Here is a 17,249-nt window from a genome sequence, read left to right as displayed (position 1 = left end):
TCAGAAAATTTGAAATGTTGAATCAGCTGAAGACAAGATCTTACGAATGTAGTATCATGAGGAATTTTCGAAAGTCTTAACAAAACAATTATTTTCAGTGTTTCACTACATTTATGAATCTGTAGCTCACCAATGGAAAATATGATGCTGTGAGAGGCAGCTATGAGCGCTACCTGGGGTAGAGTATTGGGTTATCTCAAAAGACACTTGTCCTGTACTCATAAATGTACTTCCCAGCTATTACACGTCACTGTTTTAGACCATAGGGCTTCTAGACACCGAGTGTGATTTAAAGGCAATCCTTCAAGGGGTCATTGAGGCTTAGGAAGTTCGAATGGTAAGACCAAACTGGGTAGCTTTATACAGAGCTCAGATTTAGTTGTCAACATTAATAGGCAGATCCTTTCATCAATGTCAGACAACCAGTGGATTGTAACACACCACGGTCCAAACTTTGAAAATTTTACTTTGTGCTCACTTAAGTTTTCTTCCACCCGGTCAAGCATGACATTGTTTTCCATTCTTGCTGTTCTTAGTCAAATGAAGGCTAAACCACTGAGTTTAGCATCAGATTTCCAGGCATGTTTATGAATCTGACCCACCCAGTTGGAAGAGGAGCTAGAAATGTTATCAGCATTCAGGTCAACATGCTCACTACAGGGACCAAAATTCAAGCTCTGTGGAAGGCACAAATAATTGAGACTCCAAACCCAAGGTGGGAGAAATTAAATTCCTACTTAGATCGTGGAGTTCTCAGACATGCATTAATTTGAAAAATATTTAGTATGTTCTTCGTGCCAGAGATTAGAAATGAGTAAGATTAATTTTGAAGCTTTAGAACACTGACTTTATAACAATCGATTGAAAAGTCTACATCTTGTGTCCTCATGTACAACTTTTCTCTGAATGGGTAAATTTGTAGAAAGTTAGAATGAATGGCCCCAGAGTGGGAGAGCCAGATACCTCCCTCTTAAAGGCAGCCTTTGGTGGTTTCTTTTGGGAAACTATTTAAGCAGTTGATTTCTGTTCTCTCTGGGATCTATCTGCCTCTTTGCTGACTCTGGCTCAGTGGGCCAATCTTAATGTATCAATTCATACAATTGGAATAATAGCACCTACTTTGTAGAGTCATTGTGAGGATTAGAACTTGTCAGGTGTGATAAATGGAAATATGACCAGAATCCCAGATGCCCTTTGTCTTAAGTTGGGTTCTCTAGAAGCAGAGCCAGAGACAGATTCAAGCCAAGTGACTTACTGAGAGAGTGCTCTTTAGGAAAAACCTGAGAAAGGGAGGTGACACTGGTATAGTCAAATTGCTCATCAAGGATATAGTCACAGGTAAATTCTGTTGTTGACCTGAACAATGAGGGACTCTGAGGCATAAATGTACAGCAGAATTACCATGATTTGAGGCAGACTGGCTCTTCATATTCCATACAGTCAGACATTGGCTGAAGCGGAGCAGTGGAGGCAGGTGGTGGTTGTGTTAGTGGTAGGGTAACTTCCCAGGCATATGCAAGTATGGGAAATAAGAGGACTTCTATCAGCCGAGGGCCATGTACTTTTAACCTCTGCTCCTCAAATGGAAATTTCTTAGGACTTAGGTCCCTGAGGACCCCATTCAGTCCTTAGTACTTCCTCCTCTGGTATCCAAATAGAAGGTATCTTTGAGCCCGCCTTGGAGTATTCTGTGTGAAACAAACACTGTGCTTCAAGGTTCTTTCACGGTGCTAGGCAGACAGGGGATCTAGAGATGCCAACTTTTCTTTTATGCTCTTTTTGTCCCTAGAACTGTCTCTCATTTTAGATACTCACTGCTAAAGTATCCTCCTTCAAAGTCATGCCAGAGGTGAAAAAAAAAAAAATAGAAGAGACTCTCATCAAGGCAATGGCACATGGTACATGTTAAATAAGTGTTGGGTACATTCCCTTCCTTCCCTTTAATTAGCCTTGTCTCACGATCATTTATGTGATTTGAACTTTTGTAAGGTACAGCAGAAGTTGTGTAGTTGGTCAGTTCTCATGGACATTATCAATCACCATAAAGACTAAGATCCAAATGGATTTGGAGTTATAACCATTTGGGGGGAATGTATTTGCAGAAAATAGCCAAATTTTATCTTTTTAAAACCTTTCTTTTATCTCTGATTCTTTAAAACACATGACACTATCACCCAGTTTGGTACTTAAGTATCTAAAAAATTTTCTTTTTTTTTTTAAAACAGTCTTAAGGGTAACTTTGTATTGTATCCATTGACCATCCAATGCCTTCTCCCTAGCCCTTAGTTAACTGTCAGAAGCAAAGAAAATGCTTAATTAATTAATACTTGTTATCTTGATCAAGTAGATTAGTGGGCAAATTAAGACATCCATAAGTCAACTGAAAATAATCCCTTAGAAAAGAAACCACATGAGGAATTCCTTCTAAAATTTTGTGCCAGAAATTTAGCAATAACTAGTAATATTTTATATGCTCACGTCTTTTTGCCTAATGATTATGCTTCTATGACTGTATCCTTAAAAATATGGAACCAATCCCTATGTCCATTAAAATAATTAAATCATCACAGTCAAAAGCCATTAAGCAAGAATGAGATAAATGTATGTACTGATGACAAAAGTCCAAGGTGCAAGTGAAAGAAACAGTTGCATATATATTTTTATGTATACATATATATGATATATATAGAAAATTTTTGTATTGAGCTGTGAGGTAGAGATTAAAAAATTAAACTTTGTTTTCTTTTAGCTGGGTCAGCAATCCAGCAGTCTATTTGTTAAATAGATGAAATTTTCCCAACTAAATTGAAAATACTAATTTTGCCATATATTGCCTTATATCTAAGTTAGCATAGATAACTGGATCTTTTTCTGGATGCTACTGGTTTGTCTTTTCAGTGATATCACCATAATCTGGTCACAGTAGCTTTTTAGACTATCTTAATAGTTATGTAGCAAATGTCCCACCCTGTCTGGTTCAACTTATGGGTAATCTTCCTCACCTACTTTTGTATTAACTTACAACTTTTATCTGGTTTTTAAAAAGCTAAAAATATTTTAGTGGGATTGAAATTGCATTAAGATGAATTTGGAAAGAATTGATAACTTTATAAAAATGTCTTTCTGTTCATTGTCCCTCAGTATAATCTAACAGGTTTCTTATACTCCCACCCTATTTGGGGAAGAGGGGAATAGGCTATTTCTCCTTTTATTTTCTGACTAGTTAATGCTACTATAAAGAAAAGGTATTGATTTTCATTTATTTTACATCAAGTCACTTAAACTTGTATTCTGATTTTTTTTTTTAAGTGTTGATTCTTCTTCAGCTTTGTTGGAAAAATGTTTGTGGTTTCTTTTAACCCTGTCAGATACAGAAAGGATACAGTAAATGAAAAACCTTCCTACAATCAAGTTCAAATTAGTTTCACTCTTATTCTTTATTAATCACCATTCCTAAAGCACCTTTCCACCCTCTGAGGGAAGAAGAGAGGAAAGCAACATATAAGCACTGTGTGATCAGGTCCTCCTGCCCTCACTCTGTCTAGGACAGGGTGACCACCAAACTCCTGAACTGGAAACTCCCATGGTCAGTGGAGGAAAAATCCAGCAGCTGATACATGAGGACCCACAGTCTGCAAGTTCCCTGTGTATCCTATCAGGTGGATAGAAGCCAAGGAAGGTAGGTTCATTTCATTTTTATAGGACTGATTTGCCTGGTCAGATTAGGTACCCAGAGGCTAGCCTCAACCATCCCCATTCTCCTTTCTCCTGGGTTAAAAAATGAGGATTATAGTGGCCTGGTCCTGATGATGGTTCTACATTTTACAAAACAGCTTCACAAGATAATAGTTTCTAAATAGGTCTTGCAGAAAGAGAAATGTAAATTTATTCACTGTAGCTGGTTCAACAATTTTATGAACTAATTTTAAAAGAAGGGCCTTGACTTTCTTACATGTTTTATACAAGGTAGAAGGACAAGGGGGAAACTCAGTAAATGGTTTCTGGCTCGAGGAATGAATGAGCATGTGGAGATTTCTGTGACCCTTCATGACACTTCTCTCCCTCTAACCTCTGTGTTGAACTTCTTGGCCCTTTGTCCCATCAGCACATTGTAGTTCCCATCTATTGTTCTATTCATTCATCACACGGATTTCAGTGAGCTGTCAAGAATCACCCTCACGACACACCTCTACGACTGCTACTAGCACCACCAACAAATAGTGTTGAGGTGGAGTGATTTTATAAGTATTTAAAACTATATTGAAATAAACTCAGATGCCTCCATCAATGTGGGGTTTTTTTTTTTTTGTTGTTGTTTTAAGAAAAGAGAAATAGGTGATAAAATTTTTGCAGCACTTACACAAATGAGCCCTCTCTAGGCAAAGTTCCTAGTGATTCAGTCACACTGTTCACAGCATATATCTCTGCTGGATACACAAGTTTTAGTTATTTGTATGTTGTTTTCTAAAAGTAAATAAATAAATAAATTTTTAAAATTCTGGCTTTGACTCATAATGGCTCTATAGAAACACTTATTCTGTTATTAAACACTTGGAACAGATAGACTACTGGTATTTCTCTACTGTGCTGCCTCAGCATATGCAGGCAGATGAAATCACCCTTCCTTACTGAGAGACCTGTTGCTGTCCAGCAGACAGTGGGAATTCTGAATGTATAGGATTATGTTTTAGCAATTTGGATAAGATCTTTTTCTTAATTATTATAGACATGTGCTACTTTTTATTTTTTATTATAAATATAATACATTATTAAAGACATTTTTAAAAAATCAAGAAGATAAAAGTAGTGACAGTGCCCTTACCAAGCATCAGGATTCTCCACTGTACCATCTCTGCATCTGTGTTAAATATGATTAGTTACAAAAAATACTATTGAATAGTATCAGCAAAACAGTGATATCTGTGCTGTTTTATTTTGTTGCTATTATGAATGATGAATATAAGTTGTATACGTTATTGATTAGTTATAATTAAATAATATAATTGTTTTCAATTTCCCTTTCACTTTTACTTAATTTTGCATTTATTTGTATCTCCCTCCCCCTTTTACTTCTGTGGAGTTTTTGGTCAAGTAATATAAGCTCCTGATACATTTACATTTATTTGTATCTCCCTCCTCCCTTTACTTCTGTGGAGTTTTTGGTCAAGTAATATAAGCTCCTGATACAGTAAGATATTAATATTTTAATATTTTTCAGCAGACGTTCCTATAATTTGATCCTAATCTCATGATTTTCTGTTTCTGTATTGAAGTTTTATATTTTCATATAGTGTGATCTTTCATTTTTCCCCTTATGTCTTTAATCATTTCTAAACTTAGTAAATCCTTTTTTGCTTCCAGACATTTGATATTCATCTTACTTTTTTTCAACTAATTTCTGTTGTTTGATTTTTCATGTTTACTTAATTTATCTAAAATTTGTTGTAGGGATCCCTGGGTGGCGCAGCGGTTTAGCGCCTGCCTTTGGCCCAGGGCGCGATCCTGGAGACCTGGGATCGAATCCCACGTCGGGCTCCCAGTACATGGAGCCTGCTTCTCCCTCTGCCTATGTCTCTGCCTCTCTCTGTCTCTCTGTGTGACTATCATAAATAAATAAAAATTAAAAAAAAATAAAATTTGTTGTGGTGTGTGAGATGAAATGAGGTTCTAAACAGATTTTTTCTCTCAAATTGCTAACTGATCACTCAGACAGCACTATTGACTAAAGCTTCACTTGCTCATTGAATAATGGTGTCTCCTTTATCGAATACCATGGTGCTATATATAATAGGTTCTAGTTCTGAGCCATACATTCTGCTTACACTTAACCCAGTAATGCATATTTATTTCAGAGGCTATACTACATATTGTAATAGGTTATATCTGACAAGATTAGTCCAATCTTAGTTTTTGTACTAGTTTTATTATCTCATTTCTATTACTTTCCAGATTTATTTTAGTATAATTTAGTTGTGTGTGTGTGCATGTATTATCGGAATTTTGACAGAAATTATTTAGAATATGCAGATTTATTTTGGAAGGGCTAGTGTCTTTATAATAGTCAAAGAAGAAAAGTTTTAATCTTTCAGACTCAACAAATAACCATAATCTATGTTAGTACTTATCAGAGTATAATGAAAGATTTAGAAATGGAAAATGCAAGCAGGTTTATTACTATGGTAAGTAATTGGTTAGCACAACCACATGGACACTTTGGTCGGGCTCCATAGCAAGATCCTATTTTGTCATTATTAGTATTATCATCACTATCATGATTTCATAATAAGCATAAAATGAATACATCATTTTCAGCCACAGCCACAAGGTCTACAGGTTACAATTCATTACTGGTTAGGTGCTAGATACTGAGGGAACCAAAAGGTAGAAGACCTCTTCAAGGTGGCAGAAGGCTTACTGTGATCTTAAATACCTCCAGGCTTTGTCCCTTCTGTTGCTCTTTCTGTTTCTCCCTTTCATAAAATCTTTCCAATCCATCAAGATCCAGGTCATTAGGTAACTCTGTATAGGTCTTCTAAGACACCGGCAGTTAGTCACTTCCTTCTCTTTAACCTTAAGGTACTCGTTTATATTTCTCTGATCAGCTTGTCTCTTTGAGTTGTAGCTACTTGCATACTCTTCTGTCCTTCACTAAACCAAAGTCCTTGAGTTTAGGAACCTTTGCTTTTCATCATTATAAACGGAGTGCTAACTCTTGAGGATGGACTTCAATGTGTGTTTATTGAGTGAGTATATAAATGAATAAAAAAAAAACATTTGTCGGAAAAATATTGAAATAAAGATTTCTCAGAAATTTTTGATAAGTTTCAAACATTCTGAAGCCATTTAATAGAGCTTGGTGAAACTCAAATATTAAAAACTGGTGTGTGTCTATGTATGTGTCTTGTAGGCAGAATTTCCTCCTAAGATTTCAATATGACATATGTGGGTTAGTTGGCTCATCACTTTTGTTTTCCAAATAATTCTTAGCTTTAGAAAACATCGCTATAAAGCACACAGCAGCCAATAGGTAAACTTTGTGAGCTGGACCGAAATGTCATCGCCAAGCTGGACTTCCCCAGGTGGAAGGCCCATGTGCTAAATAGAAACTGCAGTGTCTACCTGTGAAAAACATTTATGTGTCAGCAGAATTGACTTTATATGTGGATGGGGTTGGTAATTCTCTACAGGGTACTTATTTTCCTCCCAAAAAATCATCCCTGTCCACCCACCAAGGAGCCAGATACTCTTGTCATTGCATTGTCTTTTAAGAGTGTTAAATTAAATCATTATGTTGTAGAGCACTAAATTAGGCATGTGTTGGATTATATACATTTTTTAGCCACTTGGTACAAATGACCCCCCCCCCAAACCTATTCCAGATTCTTTGTAAAAGAAACTGTTGCATATTCCATATTCACAACCTTACCCATGAACACAATCCTGGTTCCAACTTCTCCTCGACATGAGCTTGTTACCCACTGGTGCTTCAGGTCTTGAACTTGATTTTTGGTTCCAGTTACCTGGTTGTAGCCTTGGCTCTATTTTCTTAGTCTTTCTGGTTCTCTACTTCCTGAAAGGTTTAAATTATCTCTGGCCATTGTAGATAAATATCATATCCAATATCTTTAGGCCCTGGGAGCTTTTGTAGATGTAGATGGAGCCTCTTCTGGATTATTCTGGCACAAGTTGGAATTAAATCCTACAAGGGGTCTCTGATCATCAGTCAGAGGAACAATGACTGTAGGTAGGTGGTTTAAGGGAGACTAGTTCTTTGGAATAATGTTAAATATTGCGTATTTCTGGCATCATAAGCCAAGACCAAGCACCTCACATTAAAAAAATAACAATTTATTCTAGGGTCCTATCAGTAAGCATGACGTTTTGTTTTGATTAGCTCCATTGTACTTCAGTACACATCCAAGCAGCATTCCCCACATTTTTCTGAGAGCCCTCCCTGCCAAAATGTATTTTATCAAAAGACTTATTTGTAAGAGGCCTGTGTAGAGTATCTTATCAGAAATGGCATACTAAGAAAATGACTCTTATTGCAGTACTGATTATTCATATTGACTTGTTTATAATTTACAAAATACTTTGCTTTCCATATTATTATTTGGTCTCCCTGATTCTTACCTTATTTTATTAAAATATGTTCTCATCAAAATAGACTGTTAAAACACAGTCAATGATGGTGTATCACTCTTCTGCTCAAAACCCTGCGATGGCCTCTTCTCTCATTGGAATTGAAAATTCACCAGTGAATTTTCTTTGTGGAAAGGATTTTCATTCAACTTCTTTAACAGATTGCAGTTTAAAAGTAGATTTAATTTCTTAATAGAGAGAGGAATATTCAAAATCTACCTCTTCCCTTCAGAATGAGCTAAAGTAGCTCATGCTATTCAGCACCTTTTTTGCATTTTATTAAAGTTGTTGAGTGTATTGGCATAAAGTTATTAATAATCTTTCTTTCTTTCAAGCGTGTGAATGTGTAAGCAGGAGAGGGAAGAGAGAGAGGAAGAGAGGCAATCTTAAGCGGGCTTCACGGCCAGTGAGGAGCCCGATGCTGGACTCCATCTCACGACCCTGAGATCATGACCTGAGCTGAAAGCAAGAGTCAGACACTTAACTGCCTGAGCCACCCAGGCGCCCCTATTTTTCTCTTTATTAGTAGAATTTGTATTGTCACTTCTCTTATTCCTGATGTTGGTAGTTTGTATCTGTCCTCTTTTTATGATCTTTCTTATGAGGGGTTTATCAGTTTTATTGATTTTTCTCAAGAGCCATTTTTTTATTTAATTGATTTTTCTCTATTTTTCTGTATTCTCTTTCATTATTTTTTGCTCTGATCTTTATCATTTACTTTCTTCTCCTTGTCTTGGGTTTTATTTGCTCTTTGTTTTCCAGTTTCTTAAGATAGAAGCTGAAATTGTTAATTTCAAAACTTTGTTCTTCTCTGATATACATATTTTAGTTCTCTAAACTTAACTGCATCTTACAAATTTTGGTATTTTGTATTTTCAGTTTCATTCCATTTAAAATACTTTCTAAATTCCATTTTGATTTCTTCTTTGATTTATGGGTTGTTTAGAAGTATTAGTTTTCAAATACTTAGGGATTATCCACAGATACTTTCTGTTATTTATCTTTATTTATTAAATTTATTTATTCCCATTATGGTCTAAGAGTATACTTTGTACAATTTGAATCCTTTTAAATTTACTGAGACTTATTTTTATGACCCAAAATATCAGAATATGGCCTTACACACTATAGACGTGCTTTTGCCTCAGGGCCTTTGTACTTGTAACCTCTCACGGAAATGTTCTTCCCCCAGATAGCCACATGGCTTGTTCCTTCAACCCCTCTGAGTCTGTTCACATCTCATCGTCTCCATGAGGCTTTGTCTGACTACGAAATACAAGATGTTCGTATGAACCAGATACTCTTCACCATCTTTTGTTGATTTAGTTCTCTCAATTGTACTTAATATGTGTTTCGGTATTTAGTTAAACGTCTTTAATATAGCATGAGTTCCACGAAGGCTGGAATCATCACTAATGTATTCCTAGCACATGGGAGAGTGCCAAGAACATAGTAATCGCTTTATAAATATTAACTTAATTTGATTAAAAATATAAACCTGTAAGATAGGTAGGGCTGATTTTATTGCCACCATTTTATCAACATAGTAACCAACTAGTAAAATCAAGACTTTCTATGCACTCTGATTTATATAGTAATTCCTGACACTTGATTGCTTTGTAGCCATTTTGTGCCTGGTACCCTGCTGGAGACCAAGGATTCCAAAATAAACAGGCACAATTCTGGCCTTTGAAATTTGTTAAGAGCAGTTGAGAGTAACTAGAAGTGCACCTGAAAGGGCCTTATACACCATGCAGGATACTTGGATTTTACCCAGAGAGCAATAAGAAGTCACTGGAGGGCTTAAGAAAGGAAGTGGCATGACAAAAATTTCAAAGTAGAAAGATTTAAATTGCATAAATTATTATTGCTGAACTAATATTTGCTGAGTGTTCATTTTATGTCTAAGACTCTTCTCAGTGCTGGTGGTATAGCAGAGAAAAAGAATCCATCATGAAGCTAGTCTAGTAGAAAAGACTAACAATAAAAAAAATAAATAAAAATACAATATAGTTTCAGACTGTTGTAAATGCTTTGAAGAAAAGTAAAGGAGGGTAAGGGAGTCATTAGGATGGAGGTGGGTGTATTTTAAATAGGAAGGTCAGGGAAGATTTTATGAAGGAAGTCATATTTGAGCAGAGACATACATAAAATAAAAAGAGTTCTACAGAGTTTCAAGCAGAAGGACTAGCACCACTGTGGATGTTGGTTATGACACAGAATTGAGCTTTGCCTGGTTTGAGAAAATCAAGGAAGCCAAAATGACTGGAGTTAAGTGAATGACAAGGGCATGGTGATCTGCAATAAGGACAGAGAGGTTAGCAGGGGGTGATGATGGTGGGTCATAAACTGCAGTTGGGTTTTGTTCTAAATATAATGAGAAGCCATTTGGGTGTGTTGAAATCAGGGAGGTAATGATATCTAACTTACTTTTAAACCTACTTCTGGTGGATATATGGAAGACAGACTGTAGCAGAGCAAGAAAGGAAGCAATAAAACCAGTTAGAAGACTGTTGCAGTAAAGCAGGCATAAAATGATGGTTGAACCTGACAGTTTGTAGTGGAAGTGGTGGGATGTGGAATTGGTAGAGTTGCCATAACTTGTTAATGACCTGGGTGTAGGGTATGAGGGGAGGAGATATCCTACATGATTCTTTAGGTTTTGGCCAAAGCAACTGGTCAATGGTGGTGCCACTTCCTGAAATGGAAGGCACTGTGGAACGATCAGTCACGGGCTGAGTTGTATCTTTCCTCAACCCCACTTCTTGTGTTGAAACCCAAATCCCAATTTGACTGCGTTTGGAGACAGGGGCTTGAAGGAGGAAGTTAAGGTTAAATTAAGTCAAAAAAGTGGGGCTGGGATACCTGAGTGGCTCAGCGGTTAAACGCCTGCCTTCGGCTCAGGGCGTGATCCTGAAGTCCCAGGTTGGAGTCCCACATCAGGCTCCCTGTGTGGAGCCTGCTTCTCTCCCCGTGTGTGTCTCTCATGAATAAATAAGTAAAATCTTAAAAAAAAAATAAAAATAAGGCTGTAATCCAACAGGTCTTGTGTCCTTATAAGGGGAGGAAGATGAAGGATGTTTGTACATAGAGAAAAAGGTGTGTAAGACAACAGCAAGAAGGTGGTCACTTAAAAGCCAAGATGGATCTCAGGAGAAACCAACCATACTGGCACTTTGATCTTAGACTGCTAGTCTCCAGAACTGTGAGAAAACAAATTTCTGTTGTTTAAGCCTCCCGGCCTATGGTATTTCACTGGGGCAGCAACGTTACTCTAGAAAACCTAGCAAACAATACAGAAATGAGGAAGATAGTGGGGGGGGGGGGGAATCAAATTCTCTACTAGATATGTTGAGTTTGAAATGTCTATTAGACTTCCAAGCAGAGAAGCTGAAGAGGCAGGTGGATATATAAGCTCAGGGGAGAGATGGAAGCTGGAGATATAATGGAAAGGTATTAGCACAAACATATTTATTATAGGAAGAACACATTCCCCAATGTCTATGTTCCTATGAGGAGCCTCCATCAGTGTTACAGTCCTGACTTTTCACTGTTTTCGGAGTCCCTCTTCCCCAGGAGGAGGTTTGACATAACTGGTGAGTTTGAGAGAAAGAACCAAGTTTCACTAATTTTCTTGTATCTGTTTGGGATGTCTGCCTTCAGAGAATATAAATTTTCTAATCTTCCATGCTGTGAGTTTTTCAAGATGTAGTTTGCACTGGGAGAGGCCTGTGGTTATCCAAATGTTCCTACGACTGAGTGAGATAGCAAAATATTAGCAAGTCTAGTTACCCTGTGACTCAGGGCAAAAATAGTTCTACGGAGTTCCAGGCAGAAGGACAAGGACTACCATATGCAATGGTTGTAACACAGAATTGATCTTTTCTTTCCTTTATGTTCTGCAATATAAAATATTTCAAAAACTAATAACAGAGGTGACATTTTGATCTTTCTTTGACTCTATATCTACCCTGAAATTGATTGTGAACTTGAAGGTTCACTAGATAAGGTCACCTATCTGATAGATACCAATAGAGAAAATCATAGGGCCAAACTTAGAAACTTGGGGCTTTCCAGAGTAAGATAGTGGGAGAGGAATCATTAAAGGAGATTAAGAAGTTAAGCTAGAAGAAACTAGGAGAGTCCTCTCACACTCTCTCCTCTTGCTTTCACTGGAAACCAAGTGAAGAAAATATTTTAAGAAGGAAGGGACAGTCCTCTGTTTCAAAAGCTGTTGGTTTGTTGATCTAAATGAGAGTTTATGAAATTGGTGGTATGATCATCTCCTGTCTTTCTGGTTAATTTTGTGAAAAGAAGAGAAAAGCTGTGACTCTAGCTGGCTTCACTGGAAACGATGTAAGCATAGCCTCCTCTATTCAATCACTTAGTTAAACAGCTCCCTCAAGAAGGGTGACCAGTTGTTCTGGTTTGCACACTAGGGAACGAACAGTTTCCTGAGATGTTGGATTTCCAGTGCTAAAATAGGAAAAGTCTGGGGCTAACTGGAATGAGTTGGTTACCCTGTCTTCAAGTAATACCTCCTGCAAACACACAGTTACACACATAATCATACCACTGTGGCTCATTATCTTGCACCTCTCAAGGTAGGCTACCCCTCCGAATGTATATTCTTAGTAGTGATGTAGACATGGATTGGTGGAAAAGAAAAAGGAAAAGGAAGAATGGCTCACCCATCCAATCACAGGTAAGGATGCGAGCAACAAGACTATTTGCATTTGTGTAAGATCAAGGCCATGGTCTCCTGGTGGAAGGTGATGATGGTAAGGAGATGGATAAGAAAGCATGATTCCATACAATGTGGTTTCTTCTCAAAAATGGGGGAGGTTTCTTTGGGCATGTAAGTAAATGGTAATCCTTATCAAAGTAGGGAATATGAAGAATATGGGGTCTGTGAGAGAAGAGTGATTTTTGTTTTGAACATGTAAGGCTTGGAGTGCCTGGGGGCCACTAGAAAGTGTAGTGCAGCACAGTGTAGATCTTAAGAGCATTGACTTGGGCCTTCCTACCTGGATTCAAATCTTAGCTCCTTACCTGTGATTAGCTCTGTGTGACTTTGAGGAGACTTAACCTACTGGCTCTCAGCTTTCTCATATATAAAATGAGCAGAATAATGATGGCTGTGCCTGGTAATGTGATGGTGAAGAACAGTTTCTGATACATAGTATACGATAGGTACTCTTCATAGACTGGAGGATCTGAATCTATGGGAATATGGATAATTTAAAAAAACTGAGCTGGCAATACAGAAACACGGACACTGGGAAATGAAATGCCCAAAAGAGTATATGAACAGGGCAGGTGGGAGATTGAAGTGTGTGTGTGTGTGTGTGTGTGTGTGTGTGTTGTGTGTAGGGGGAGTAATAGTGGGAGGGTAGTTAGACAATATACAAAACTTTAGTGGTGATTGTTTAAAAGATAGTATGCTGTATCATGGTAATATAAGAGGTATTTGTTTCTTGTCTCAATTTTCATTTCGAGTTTTTATCAATTAGCCGTTCCTTCATAGCAAACTTTGCCAAAACTTATTTTTTCTGCCCATAAATTGCTGTGTTCTAGAAGTTTGGGCAGGGCTCAGCTTGGTGACTCTTTTGCTGGCCTGCCTGGGGTCCCTGATCTGGCCACAGGCATCTAGCAGCACAAGAGAGGCTGGAAGGCCTCCTTCCCATGCCTTGAGGTTGGGTTTACCTGCCGGCTGGGATTGGTGTCTTCTCATGGAGGCTGGCCCAGGATTCCTTACGTGGTGCTCTTAGGGCAGCAAGGGCCTGAGAGCAAAAGCTGAAAGGCCTTTTAAAGCCTGAAGTCATCTGATGCCCCTTCTGTTTAAGTGAAGTTGCGGGGCTGGCATAGAGTCTAGGGGAGGGGAAATAGCCTCTGTGTCTTGATGGGAGTAGTGACAAGATTACATCACAAAGGGGCAGGTGCATAAGAATTGGAAGAATTGTTGTAGCCATCTTTGAAGACTGTCAATGATCTGGTGTGACATTTTTCATGTCATTACCGAAGGCCTACTGGAGAGGACATCAGATGCATAACAATCTTCCTACCCCCAGTCATGCCCAGAATAAGCCTTGCATGTGATACAGTATGTGATGGGTATGGGAAGGGTAAGAATGAGTTAAAGGTCCAGTTTGTACCAGGTTTGTAGTCTGATGTGATATTACCTACTGTGACACTCTCCTTTCATGACAATATGGGTAGCTGGCCAAGTGGACAGCAAGTGATCATAGGAATAGAACTAAAGAAGAGAGCATTCTGAGAGCTGGAGAGAAGCCAATATAATATATCTTCAATATTGGAGAAATCAAAGTGGAAACCAACGAGTAGACCCCATAGAAACACAAAGTCTAAAAGAACCAGCATAGAATGGAGACAGTACCAATAGCACTCACAGCTCAGCCCTACTTTCCAGCGGGGTTTACTGTGTGGGCTAATAGGGCCCAAAGGCAGACGAGTACTTACTGCAGTGGTTGACGGGGGCACTTGGTACCAAAGAACAAAGCCAGACTGCTGCTGTTCTCTGCTCTGGAATCTTCTGGGGTCATTGAAGTCATTACTCCTCCCTCTTCTCAATGGCCAATCACAGCTATCAGCTAACTAGAAAGTAAGAGAAGAGGTCACTGTTTCAGTAAGGAATGGATATGTTTTCTTTTGGGATGCTGCTTTTTTGCCCACTAACACTGTCTCTAATTGATTCACATTTATCTTTAGATCCCAGTAAGTGGCAGCACATGAGGATAGAGGCATCGCCGTGGAGGCAGAGCTCTGAGGAATCACGTTGCCTTTAGTTTTGATGTCAAAGATGACCCTGTATCAGAATGGGCCACAAAATCCTGCATAGAAAGATCGTTTCCCACATTTAAAAAAAGCCAGCCCTTACTTGATCCTCCCGTCTTATCTGTAGTTCCTAGCTAGGACCTCTGATTTTCATTTTTTTTCCTGTTTTCCTTTTTGAATTTAAATTTAAAAAAGTATTGTAGGGTATGTTGAAGCACAGTTCCGGTGTCTGACTGCCTGGGATCATACATTTACTGGCTATGGGAGTGTGATAAAGATAATTAACCTTCTCATGGCTCAGGTTTTTCAGGTGTAAATTGGGGGCAGTGACAGTATCTACTTCAGGTACTTGTTGTGATGATTAAGTGAGTTAATACATGAACAGCTCCAGCAACAATGCTGAGCACATGGTTAGCGTTCAACAGGTCTTAGCTATTGTTGCGAATATTGTTCTCTTGTTTGTTTTTACATTCCATGCAAGCCATGATGATAAAATTACAGAAAGCTACCCAAATACTCCCATATTAAAAATGTTTGCAGTTAAATTGATAAAATAAAGTATGCATACATAAAATATTTAAAGAAGGGTTAAAAGGCCATGTTTGAGAAAAAACATTTAGACTAATTACCCACACAAGTAGTGAGGATGATGAATTTGGGGAAAGACATTTAATAGGGAGCCTATCGCTTAAAAAGGGGAGGACCTTGAAGAAATAGTATTTAAGTTTGGGATTTTGTGGGAGGACGATTGGCCAGTGTGGACAACCGCATTCGACGGCCCAGCACCCATCCCCGCATGCCCTTTTCTACTACTCTCACTCTCACTTGACTCTTCTGAAACATTCTTTCAGTCTACTTTTTTTGGGTGTGTGGGTCAAAAGTTCAAGAACCTGTCGCTCTGACATAGTACCAGGTTGCTCATGTCGAGTTGCAGTTTTCATCGTGATTTCAGAAGTCGAGTTTTCCACAGCACTCTATCAGCTTCTCTTCAAGGCATATGAAAGCTGATTTCAAAGAAAACAACATTGGCCCTACTTGGTGAAAAATAAAGCACTTCTTGAGCTTTGAACATTTTGTTTACTTCTTTGCTTACTTCACATGCTCTGTCCAGGTTCCGTTCTCCGGTGGAAATATGTGCGTAATTCTACAATGGCATGTCTTCGCACATCTGCAATTTTATGTAGTAGTTTCTAACAACTACAATTTTTTTGGTTTGATCTTCCTTAGTGGCTGTAATGGCGTATTTCTATTTTCAGTCCAGTGGCAAATAACTTTTGGCCCTTCCCTTTTAAAGATTTTAATATATTGATGTATTTTGGTGTGTATCTTGATTATGTTGGTGAAAAAGAAAACCAAATGTTCCCCTATACTCTCTCCCTCAAAATCGGTCTCCCTGAATACCTAGGCTCTTCACTTTAATCCACACACAGAACAGCACACAAATTGTCTCGCACTAAAGCACAGGTCCAAGGATGTCCTTTCCTTTTAAATGTGACATTCAAGGCCTGCAGAGCTTCTTCTTAGACAGCTTCCCACACCTCCTTCAGTCTTGCTGTTGTTCAGAGCCCGCTCCCCTTTCACTAACCCTGTGTGAAGGGAGTTCTCACGCCTCGGTGCCTTTGATCATGCAAATTCCTCTCTTGACATTGGCCTTTCCTCTTCTCTTTCTGGAAATGTTCTGATCATGCTTCAAGGACTTTTCTCAGTGCTCTCCCCCCGCCCAGCCAAGTAATTGGTCTCCTCTGGGCTCATCAAACTTTTGACTTGTACCCCCTGCTGGTCGTTACCTATTGGTGGGCTTCTGTCAGTAAAAGCCACAGTTCATTTACACATAGTGAGACAGCCCCTGGCTTCAGGGGCTCACTGCCTTTTGAAGCAATTTGAGTTTGGGGAAACTCGAATTTTAAGCCTCCAATCTGTCCATTCCAGCCATTACACTTGGTGTCCATAGGCTCTCTAGATGCTGAATTTTATTAGAATTTACCTAAAATTCTGATAACACACTATGAACCAGTTGGAAATGAAAGGCACTTGACCTAGTATGGGTGACCCTTTGGTGTCTAGGGTTCTACTTACCTTGTCTTAGGCCTCACTGAGGTTGGCTCATAGGACCAACTTTTACAGATGAGGAAACTCAGATTCTGAGAGTCAGATGATGTGTGCCTGAGGCACATGAAGGCAGGTGAAGACAGTGGATATAGGCCTAGGTATCTGGAGCCAGACTCCATGGGCTTAGAGCTACACTGCCTGGGTTTGAATCTTTGGCTCTGCTGTTAACCAGCTTGTACTTGTTAACTAAACCTTTCTGTGCC

The 17,249-nt window shown here is 38.6% G+C and overlaps 1 long non-coding RNA gene across 1 annotated transcript in view; it reads right to left on the bottom strand.

Annotated features, from left to right (window-relative positions):
- Positions 1-821: 821 nt before the first annotated feature.
- LOC112677807 (uncharacterized) overlaps positions 822-17,249 on the bottom strand; it is a 52,971-nt gene continuing 36,543 nt past the window's right edge. Inside the window, exons 6-9 of the long non-coding RNA XR_007413365.1 lie at positions 13,849-14,757; positions 4,823-4,858; positions 4,361-4,464; positions 822-3,361 (exon numbers count right to left, since the gene is read on the bottom strand). This is a non-coding gene — a long non-coding RNA (uncharacterized LOC112677807). The remainder of the gene's footprint in view (positions 3,362-4,360; positions 4,465-4,822; positions 4,859-13,848; positions 14,758-17,249) is intronic.

The sequence above is a fragment of the Canis lupus genome, chromosome 10 (assembly GCF_003254725.2).
Source record: "Canis lupus dingo isolate Sandy chromosome 10, ASM325472v2, whole genome shotgun sequence".
NCBI classification, from domain to species: domain Eukaryota; kingdom Metazoa; phylum Chordata; class Mammalia; order Carnivora; family Canidae; genus Canis; species Canis lupus.
The sequence above is the reverse complement of the archived record's forward strand: the minus strand, read 5'-3'. Positions and strand labels throughout refer to the sequence as shown.